A 12514-nucleotide genomic window follows, 5' to 3' on the forward strand; every position below is an offset into this window, starting at 1 on the left:
AAACTCCGGAACTGCAAAAATACTTTTCAAGAAATACTCTGCACCAAAACCCTTAGGCAGAGAGCCTGTAACAATTTACAGAAATGGTTATAAACCTTTTAGACTATAAAATTAATACTTAGCTTTAACCAGAATACTTTAGGAGAATGATCAATATGAAAATGTTACCTTAAGCATGAAATACTTTTAGAAAAATACCTTTAAATACCCAAAGATGAATAAATTAGTCCATAGGAAGAATTGATTTCCAGTCAGAGCATTAGGTTTATAGCCACTTCATTTTGATTCAGAGAGACAGAATATGGATTCACATACAGCCAATATACAAAAAAGATTCTCCCATGTCCCACAGGACATGGTGGAAAAAGGTCTCTCCTTTCCCCAACGCAGGGAAACTGGAAGTACCCTCACTAAAAACGCCGGGACAACGCTCCACACGTCCCAAACTCTTCTCCCTTCTGGCTCCAAAACTGTGGAATGCACTTCCCATTGCAGTCAGAACTGCAGCATCACTCCCAATCTTCCGCCGTAGCCTGAAAACCCACCTTTTCAGACTCCATCATGGCCCATAGCACTTACCCTAACCCCTTAGATAGCATTTCTGTTGGCTTAGATAGCATTTGACACAGACTTATAGCATGTTATGTAGACAGCACTATAATTGTATTGTATATAGTCATAGCACGCCATAGTACATATGTATAGCATAGTAGTGAATATGTATAGTTTATTATGTATAGTGTATGTATAGCTTCATCATATAGATATTCCACTGTTACCTTCTTAGCTTACGCATGTTTCATGATAGATGCTTTTATGTGATGTATTCCCATGCTTTTGTTCTTGCTTAAATGTAAGTCGCTCTGGATTAAGAGCGTCTGCTAAATGCCTAAATTGTAAATTGTAAATTGTCTCTCAAAATGGAGACGGTATATATATCCTTTTAATCAAGATGGGAATACTGCACAAATCCACGTGTCAGACTCAGACACCCATGGGATAATTCACTGTCACTTCCTAGCAAACCAGGAAGCATAATGTAATGGGATATGTGGGATATGTAGTTTAAAGGTGAATTGTAGTTCATAAATCAACCAAGTCAATGACAAGCAGCTAACCAGTTAGTTGGAGCCTGGCTGTCTGCTCTGGGCAGAATAACATGTTGTTCACAGAGACGCTGGGTGTTATGAGAATCGGGGGAAAAAAACAATAATTTATCTACCCGCTGACTAGAGGAGAAGTGAGATGTGAACTCAGTGGGACATCGTGACCGGAGGCAATGAAAAATACATCACAGGGAACATAAAACTTCACTCACAAAATAACAGATCTACCGAAATACCCAACAGCTACTCCCAATGTCTTCTCCCACATGCGTGTGCACTGTGCACGTATTATTATTAAAATGATTATTTCCAAATGTTTACAGCCAGACGTAAAACAAAAAAAATTATCACTTACAAACCATATTTCAAAAATAGTCATGTAGCCGTTCTGCTATTCTCGCTGTTTTATATATTTGATTTGATTACAATATTCTTAATTTTAGAAAATGTTTTAAAAAATGCTCAATTTCATAGGCCTAAGCGTTTTCGTGAAACGTTACGTAAAATGAAAAGAGAAAAGAAAAAAAAAAAATTCAGGTAATTAATTATATTCTTGCGGTGTAGGAATGGTAGAAAGAAAACCGTTGGGTAACGCTGGTGTAGCAACCACATCTTCTCCAATACCTATCACCTCACCGGCACTGCTTTTCACCAATTCAATAGATAATATTTCTACTAATTCGATTTAAAGTAGGACAAATTTCCGTGACTGCAAAGGCAAAAACGAAGTACGAGGAAATGCGGAGACATCAACTTTACAGTCTGTGCCTTTTCAGAACTGTAAGGTAGGCCTATATGGCCGAAGCGTTTGTAAATTTAGCCACTTTTCCAGAGCAGTGGTTCTCAACCTTTTCTGGATTAGGGCCCCACTTGAAAATCTTGAAAGCATTCACTGCCCACCCATCAAATGAAATCTTCAAAAAATAGCATAATAGTCGATCTACAAGCTCCCAATGTAGTAGACCCATACAATATGTTGCTTGTATAACCACGTCCCTACCAGTACCAACATACAGCTGTTTAATTCTCACACCGTTTACAGTGGACATTGTCCCTTGGTGTGAATGTGCAGGTGCTTTTTCAGGTCTTGTAAATACGTGTAACTCTCGTGACACTCTTTACAGTAACATGTATGGTTTTTATCCCGTGTGGACACGCTGGTGTCTGGTCAGGGTACTTGACTGACTAAAACTCTTGTCACAGTGACGACACTGGAATGTTTTTTCTCCAGTGTGGACACGCTGGTGACCGTTCAGGTGGTTAACTGACTAAAACTCTTGTCACAGTGATTACACAGATAAGGTTTTTCTGCCGTGTGGACACGCTGGTGATTCTTCAGGTGGTGTTACCGACTAAAACTCTTGTCACAGTGAGGACACTGGAAAGGTTTTTCTCCAGTAAGGACACGCTGGTGACTGGTCAGGTTAGCTGACTCACTAAAACTCTTGTCACAGTGAGAACACTGGAAAGATTTTTCTCCAGTGTAGACACGCTGGTGTCTGGTCAGGTTAGCTGACAGACTAAAACTCTTGTCACAGTGAGAACACTGGAAAGGTTTTTCTCCTGTGTGGACACGCTGGTGTATGGTCAGGTTACCTAACTGACTAAAACTCTTGTCACAGTGAGAACACAGATAAGGTTTTTCTCCCGTGTGGACACACTGGTGTGTCTTCAAATGTTGTGACAGACTAAAACTCTTGTCACAGTGAGAACACTGGAAAGGTTTTTCTCCTGTGTGGACACGCTGGTGTCTGGTCAGGTTAGCTGACAGACTAAAACATTTCCCACAGCATTTGTAAATTTAGCCACTTTTCCAGAGCAGTGGTTCTCAACCTTTTCTGGATTAGGGCCCCACTTGAAAATCTTGAAAGCATTCACTGCCCACCCATCAAATGAAATCTTCAAAAAATAGCATAATAGTCGATCTACAAGCTCCCAATGTAGTAGACCTATACAATATGTTGCTTGTATAACCACGTCCCTACCAGTACCAACATACAGCTGTTTAATTATCACACCGTTTACAGTGGACATTGTCCCTTGGTGTGAATGTGCAGGTGCTTTTTCAGGTCTTGTAAATATGTGTAACTCTCGTGACACTCTTTACAGTAACATGTATGGTTTTTATCCCGTGTGGACACGCTGGTGTATGGTCAGGGTACTTGACTGACTAAAACTCTTGTCACAGTGACGACACTGGAATGTTTTTTCTCCAGTGTGGACACGCTGGTGACCATTCAGGTGGTTAACTGACTAAAACTCTTGTCACAGTGATTACACAGATAAGGTTTTTCTGCCGTGTGGACACGCTGGTGATTCTTCAGGTGGTGTTACCGACTAAAACTCTTGTCACAGTGAGAACACTGGAAAGATTTTTCTCCAGTGTGGACACGCTGGTGTCTGGTCAGGTTAGCTGACAGACTAAAACTCTTGTCACAGTGAGAACACTGGAAAGGTTTTTCTCCTGTGTGGACACGCTGGTGTCTGGTCAGGTTAGCTGACCGACTAAAACATTTCCCACAGTGAGTACACTGGAATGGTTTTTCTCGGGTGTGGACACGCTGGTGACTGGTCAGGTTACCTGACTCACTAAAACTCTTGTCACAGTGAGAACACTGGAAAGGTTTTTCTCTGGTATGGACACGGTGGTGTCTGTTCAGCTCCCATGACTGACTAAAACTCTTGCCACAGTGATTACATGGATATGGCTTTTCTCCAGTGTGGACACGCTGGTGATTCTTCAGGTTAGCTGACAGACTAAAACTCTTGTCACAGTGAGAACACTGGAAAGATTTTTCTCCAGTGTGGACACGCTGGTGTCTGGTCAGGTTAGCTGACAGACTAAAACTCTTGTCACAGTGAGAACACTGGAAAGGTTTTTCTCCTGTGTGGACACGCTGGTGTCTGGTCAGGTTAGCTGACCGACTAAAACATTTCCCACAGTGAGAACACTGGAATGGTTTTTCTCGGGTGTGGACACGCTGGTGACTGGTCAGGTTACCTGACTCACTAAAACTCTTGTCACAGTGAGAACACTGGAAAGGTTTTTCTCTGGTATGGACACGGTGGTGTCTGTTCAGCTCCCATGACTGACTAAAACTCTTGCCACAGTGATTACATGGATATGGCTTTTCTCCAGTGTGGACACGCTGGTGATTCTTCAGGTTAGCTGACAGACTAAAACTCTTGTCACAGTGAGGACACTGGAAAGGTTTTTCTCCAGTGTGGACACGCTGGTGTCTGATCAGGTTAGCTGACAGACTAAAACTCTTGTCACAGTGAGGACACTGGAAAGGTTTTTCTCTTGTATGGACACGCTGGTGTCTGGTCAGGGTACCTAACTGACTAAAACTCTTGCCACAGTGAGAACACTGGAAAGGTTTTTCCTCCTGTGTGGACACGCTGGTGACTGGTCAGGTTACCTGACTCACTAAAACTCTTGTCACAGTGAGAACACTGGAAAGGTTTTTCTCTGGTATGGACACGGTGGTGTCTGTTCAGCTCCCATGACTGACTAAAACTCTTGCCACAGTGATTACACTGGAAACTTTTTTCTCGAGTGTGGACACGCTGGTGGTCTGTGCCTCCTGGTTTCTGCCTGGTAACAGAGCCATGGCTTGGCTGAAGGGCTGCTGAGCTGATGTGTTCACTCCTCAGCGTTTGGCAGTAGACGTCGTTGTGGCTCCTCTTGATGTGTTTACTGAGGTAGACCTGAGACGTGAAGGCATATGGACACTCAGAACAGGAGAAGACCTCAGTCTGAGGCGATGCTCCTGAGAGAGAGAGAGAGAGAGAGAGAGAGAGAGGGGATAAAGGGAGAGCAGAAAGAGAGAGCAGGGGGATAAAATCTAACTAGACATTTTGTGTTCTGGACCACCGCAACCCTAGCATCGGAAACCCAGGCATTTTTATTTCCAGGGTGTTACAGAACAATTAGTCTAGGGGTAAAGGTACGCATAACATATACAATGGACAGGAAACCCACTGTAAATTTGAAAATGCTTTTACTTTCACTTAAAGATAAATGATTACAGAGTTACAAAAGTGTTTTTTTTTTTTTTACTTTCAAGTACATTGGCTATCATTTATAATAGAGATAACTATAGTAGGCAATTTGTAAGTAGGCTAGTAGACAAACAAAACAATAACTTCACCTAACCAAAACCCTAACCAATAACAGAGGGTCAAAACTATAACTTAGGCCTAACACTACTTTCCGAAGTGAGCTACAAATAAACCAAAGAATAAGCTAAAGTTAACTAACAAGATAGTAACGAACAGCTGCAGTTAGATAAGCAATGTTCAGGCGATATACATGTATGAATACAATAACCGCGCACCGTGCAGGTTGTTAATTAAGGCCGTGGCTGAACTCCGATGCAAAGGGATAGAATTACTTATATCCGTGACAATAACCAATCCTACAGTTAATAATAATATGGGGAAAACAAAATATGATTTATCATTATTATTTTTTTAACTTTCGACTTCTCCTAATTTGAATCGACTTGTGTTTATGAAGTCGGTGCATCGATGCATCGATTTTTTAATGAATGTCCTAATAGATATATACTGTAGATCAGACATTCCAGTTCCTTTGAACAGACAGAGAGATGGGCAGCATCCTACTACCTTTAGTTCCATTTAGCAGACCTCCTACCTTTAGCAGTGCTCTTGTTGTCCCACAGCTTGTCAAAGATGATTCCCAGTTCCTTTGCGTACTCGTCTCCGTACCAGACCAGCAGTTCTTTTCCAGGGGCCACAGGACGAAAGGTACGATACAAGACACGTCCTCCATGCTGGAACGCTATCAGGTTCTGCTCCTCCTCATTAAGAGCACAGTTCACATACCTGACGCACGCACGCACACACATTTCAATTTATAGTTAGTATAGTTAGTACGTATTTTAGGATACTACTCATATTACTGATAGTTGACAAGCCTGTGTGCATCTAGAGCATGGGGAGGGCAACTTTGACGATGGAGAAGGCCACTATATTTCCACACTCACTCCCTAAGGCCATATATTACTAACCTGACGCTGCCAGATGGGGGCGGTATTGGGTAACCATGTTCCCCAACACAGCACTCATCTGGGATCTCTCAGGGAGTTGAGCTGACACAAATCCGTTCCGTACCGAACCAATCAGCGTGAGCTAAGGGCGGGATATTTGCGAAACCGGATGTGAAGCTATATAGACACGTCAATATGATTGGTTGTGTTTGCACGCCCACACGGTGATAGACAGATGGTCCCATCCAATCATCTACCAAGTATCTTGAAAAAAGGAACAGCCCCGTCATCGAATTTGCTTCCGCGATCCCAGATCCCAATAAGCTGTGAAACAAATTTGTGTAGCAAGCTTCTTGGATCTGGCAGCGTCAGGTTAATATATTACTGTCGTAGCAAAAATAGCCGATGTAATCTTGTAGATCGGCTATTTTTGCTATATTCGAATTGAAATCCTGAAAATTAACATTTTGATGTCATTTCAAATACCTTTAATTATACTTGTGCTGAGCAATGAGCTACTAATTTGGACTGAAGTAATTAAAGCGGGTCATGTTTGCATGTTGTGGAATTGTAACAGCTGAAAACAATATATCAGTATTCTGACATTAACCTGCAGGGCCACATTAAGTGAAGGTGGGGGCCGCATGTGGCCCCCGGGCTGCCAGTTGCCCACCCCTGATCTAGAGGTAGCTCTACAATATGTGTAACTATAATCTAGAGGTCTACACACTGCATAAATATAATGTATAATGTATAGGCAAAAATTAGGTATGTAAACTAACAGTGTGTGTGAGAGAGCACTGATCTACAAGAGTTTCCAAACAGATAATGAATGATGTCCTGTACCTCATCCAGTTGGACCGAGTCTCGTCCTTAGCATCAATGTACTCGTAATGCTTTCTATTCTTGCGGATCTAAAGAAAAAGAAACTTGTGATTTATATTTACGGATACTGACACTGACATAGCAGCTCAGTGAGAAACAGGAGCCTCAACGCTATACTTACATGGCTTGGTTGAATGCTTGATTCTGATTGGTCAATCGCTGAATTCAGTGGTCTGTTATTTCTGGCTACGATCTTGAAGGTCTGCTATTTTTGTAAAATGTGGCGCAAATCTTTATATATATTCTTTCAGAGCAAACGTTTTTAACTCAAATATTTGCTTCTGGGGGGGTACCTGGAACAGCATATTTTCAGATGCGGGTCGGTGGCCAAATACAAAAAAAATGAGAACCACTGATATAGAAATAGGTATTTCAGAAAACGTTTAGGATTTAGAAGGCGTTTTTTAAATTTCAAAGTCAGGCCTAAATGGGATAAACTCAAGATGAGAAGGTGTTTAATGATCCTGAAGGGGATTCAGTCTTTAATTCGCTGAATTCAGTGATTGAATACAGCATAAAACCAAGCAGCGCAGCAGGTGGTGCTCTGTGTCTCTTATAGAGCTCATCGGTCACTATACACAAATAACGCAGCTAAATTAATGATTGACCAATCAGAATCAAACATCCAACCAGGCCGTGTGTAATAAACTGATATTATTATGTACTGTCAATCAATACACATAGTATGACATACAAATATATCATATACATACATACATACACATAGTATGACATACAAATATAACATAGCTGACCCAGTGGTGTTGCCTCAAATTTTACCGCACACACACACACACACACACACACACACACACACACACACACACACACACACACACACACACACACACACACACACACACACACACACACACACACACACACACCACACGCACCGCACACACACACGCACACGCACACGCACACGCACACGCACACGCACACACACACACACGCACACGCACACACACACACACTCGCCTGGAAAGGAGCCAGCTTAGGTGGTTTGGGCATCTGGTTAGGATGCCTCTCGGGCGTCTCCCTATAGGGAGGTGCTCGAGGGACGTCCCACTGGGAGCTGACCCCGGGGCAGACAAAGGCGCAGTTGGAGGAAACACATCGACTCACTGGCCTTGGAACGTCTCGGGATCCCCCAGGAGGAAGTCACTAATGTTGCTCTGGAGAGGGAAGTCTGGAGCTCTCTGCATGGTGGAGCTGTTGCCCCCGCGACCCGACTACGGATAAGCGGTTGAAGATGGATGGATGGATCATATAATTAATTATTCAAACTTTTTTTCTTCTTCACAGAATCAAAGGTGTTTCACCAGCATCCTGGATGGCTGGATTATATAGGCTTAGATTAATTCATAATCATATTTGTGTAAATATCTATGGGAAAAATGAATGGCAGATTTTTCAGTGGGTCTAGAAAACCACGCTCACTGTTACTCTCTGTAGTTCATGGTTTCTTGTGAATACATTTTTTTTTACCTCATCCATAACGCGTTTCACTCTGAAAACAATCGGCTCTCATCAGTTGAAATCAACTTATTCTCAAACACTTCCTGTACACTGTGTGTGTGTGTGTGTGTGTGTGTGTGTGTGTGCGTGAGTGTGTGCGTGGGCCCATGCTTCAAGGCCACTGCCAGGGCAGACAACAGTGGACATTATTATTAAAAGTTGTGAATGATCTAATATGTAGCTTTTTGTAGCGGCCTACAGCAGGTCTGAGCGGCAACAGCAGATAAGAACATGCCTACTGTTGCATGACTGTATTGTGTATTACATTGAACAACACATTTGGAGATGAGGGTCAGCAGTAAAATGAATATATATTCATGGTGGTCCAGGAGAACATTTTCCTGTCTTGACAGGAAAATGTTTGAGAATTAAGCACTAACTATTATTGCAACATAGATTTTTCAGAAAACAGATACCGGTAAGTAGCCTATAAAATAACCTGTACTCTCTCAGAGAGAGAGAGAGAGAGAGAGAGAGAGAGAGAGAAAGAGAGAATTTACAGAGATAAGAGAGTCAAGAGAGAGAGAGAGATGGTGTGTGTGTGTGTGTGTGTTTTTTGGATCCTAGCCCTGCTGTTTGCATGAAGTATTCATTCATGCTATTCCACTTAAACCCTATATTCTTTCGTCAAACGGTCCTTTAGACAACAGCAGACCAACAACAAGCTCACAACACGCGACGTGTTGTGAGCTTGTAGATCTGCTATTTCTGGCCAATGTAACCCACAGACACAATGTTACACCACTTTCAAAATGTTTCAACAATAGCCGATCTACAAGCTCTCAACTTAAGACATCACATAGTTAGTGGCACGCTGTGAGCTTGTAGATTGGCTATTGTTGTTCCTTTTGCCTGACAAAGTAAGGGATTCATGTACAGGTGGGGATACAAAATAACAATCACATGTCAAGGTTTGTGCCCAACAGCAACAGGTTCCATGTGTTTCTCCAGATGATTGGACTGTAGTGTATTGGCATATCCACCAGATGGCGGCATAACTTAATAAATGATGATGTGTAGACTAGAATACATTATGGACACGGTTTGCTCAGGCTATTTGAATGTATCCAATCACAGTAAGCGTACAGTATAGCCACAATGGGGTCTAAATGCTGGGTCTCCTGCATTGTGTACTGCATCTTCAAAAATATAAACAAACAGTATTCGTTGCTGTAATTAAGTCTATATGGCAGCAAATAAAACTAAAGGAGAATCGGGTACAAATGTGTTCTAAAATAATTGCAAAGTAATAATAATAATAATAATAATAATAAAACTTTATTTGTATAGCACCTTTCATGACATGAAATGCAGCTCAAAGTGCTTTACAGAACAATGTAGAATAAAAGAAAAGCAAGGCAACGACAGTAATGCAATACAGTGAGGACATGAATAACAAAAAATAAAATAAAAACAACTAAAAGATCAATTAAAAGCAATGTTGTAGAAGTGGGTCTTGAGCTGAGCTTTAAAAATGTCTACAGAGGCTGCCTGACGAAGGTACAGAGGGAGCTTGTTCCATGCCGACGGCCCGTAGAAGCAAAAAGCTGCTTCCCCGTATTTTTTAGTTGCCATTTTTTTAGGCAAAGCGAGCAGGCCGGCAGTGGAAGACCTTAGGGGGCGGTTTGGGACATATTTAGGCAGGCAGTCATGTAGGTAGGAAGGTGCGAGACCATTGAGGGCTTTATAGACAAGTAAAATAATTTTAAAATCAATCCTAAAAACAACCGGAAGCCAGTGCAGTGATGCCAAAACTGGAGTCATCTTAGTTCTAGTTAAAACTCTGGCTGCTGCATTTTGGACAAGTTGTAATCTTGGGCAGTCCTGAAAAAAGTGCATTGCAGTAATCAAGCCGAGAAAAAACAATGGCGTGGATTAGCGTTTTTGCATCGTCCAAGGACACATAGGCTCTGATTCGTGCAATATTTCTAAGGTGAAAAAAGGCAATCTTGGTAACATGATTAATGTGTGAATTCAAATTCAATTCGGAATCGATAATAACCCCCAGGTTCTTTACTGTACTGTTACTTTCTACAGTCAGGTTGCCAAGTCTGCTTAAAAGTGATGATGATGATGACCATCGGTGGTCATGTGGAGTTGGTGTGTGTTACTGTACTGTGATGATGACCATCGGTGGTCATGTGGAGTTGGTGTGTTACTGTACTGTGATGATGACCATCGGTGGTCATGTGGAGTTGGTGTGTTACTGTACTGTGATGATGACCATCGGTGGTCATGTGGAGTTGGTGTGTTACTGTACTGTGATGATGACCATCGGTGGTCATGTGGAGTTGGTGTGGTTCAGGTTCAGGTTCAGGTTTATTTGTCATTTGTATAGATACAGAGTATACATACAATGAAAATTATTTTGCTCAGAGCACTCTCAGTCTTACATACACAGGACATAAACAAACATCTATAGTGCAAGAAAAGACGAAAACAGGAAAAGAAAAGTGCAAGTGAAGTGCAATACAGTTCAAGGTCAGCTGTTCAGCAGCCTGACTGCACTGTACTGTGATGACCATCGGTGTCATGTGGAGTTGGTGTGCGTTACCGTACATTGGATAAAGAAAGATGTGTTGGGAAGTCAGTTTTGACCCCTGAGGACTGAACAATGTGTATGAGCTCATCACATTTGTGATGACGGCTATGGCCGTTTTAGCCCAAGGAGTGTTTTTTTGTGCAAAACTAATGCTTCAGAATCATGAAAACCACCTTGTTTGACCTGTCAAACAAGGTGACCTGTCAAACAAGGTGCTTACTTAAAGCATAAGGATATTTAGATTTTTTTTGCCTTCTATAGGTTGTTAATGGTATGGGTCACATATTATGCCAATTATGAAAATTGCTCAACATATGCAAGTTAGCATCCGGCAGTGGAGTAGGAGTAGAAGCAAAAGTATTGGAAATACAGTCAAGCACAAATAACCTCAAAATTGTACTTAAGTAAAGTACTTAATTACAGTACTGTGTAAATGCATGAGAAGTACCAGAACCAATGGGGCTGAGATAGTTCATCAAACTAATCCATTTAGTTGATTAATTTCGGTGAGCTTGCTATTTCTCTGTAGCAGTGGCCGGCAAACTGTGTTCTTCTGGATCGGACTAGTGAAGAAACACGGGGAAGGTTGCCCTATATTAGATCAGTCGATGGGTGGCTCTTCCAAGAGATATTTTGCTCTCATTGTAAGTGCCATCCTACCGTTTCTCTAGTTTCTTTGAAAGTGTCTCAGAGCCATAGAGTAGAATCGGCTCAACGGTTGTCCTAAACATTTTTTTACTTTAAACATCTTACTAAGCTGGGATGACCAGATCTTATGCATGTCATTGCAGGCTGACCAGACCATACCCTTCCCAGTTTGAAAGTCCTTTTGGGAAGAAGATATATTATGAACCCAAATACTTGTAGTCATCAACCTGTTTCAGAGGAGTGAGTGTTAAGTGTTTTTATAATGTGGCTATTGTTGGATTTGCATATATTTACGTATTCAGTTTTGGTCTCGTTGAGATAAAGACCAACACAGTTGGAGGCCTGCTCAAGAGACTGAAGGAGAGCCCGAGCGTATTCCAATGATTGACTGATAAGCGCGATGTCATCAGCGAAGTCAGTGTCGGTTAGGTATTTAGCAGGATGACGAGGGCTTCTCCTAGGGTTTAGTTGGTAGCCCTTATCATTGATAGTATCAACTGATATACGAAGAACATAATCAACAACAATAAGTAACAAACAAGGTTTAAAGTGATTCAATGATTTGTAAAATTCTCAACGGGTTACTTAGCACCCTCATCCCTTCACTGGGTTACTTAGCATCCTCATCCCTTGCAGAGTGCAGACCTCATCTCAGATTACAAGCCACCCCGAAGTCAATATCGGTAGTAGAGAGCGCTAGGTCCACAGGTCCATGTACTTTTTATTTGCATTGTAATCCCCATAGGGGGGATTTTTAGATCGCCTCATGTAAGTAACTGTGATTGGAAAATAAGCAA

This window comes from Protomyctophum parallelum (genome assembly GCF_964188405.1).
Source record: "Protomyctophum parallelum genome assembly, chromosome: 11".
Classification (NCBI taxonomy): domain Eukaryota; kingdom Metazoa; phylum Chordata; class Actinopteri; order Myctophiformes; family Myctophidae; genus Protomyctophum; species Protomyctophum parallelum.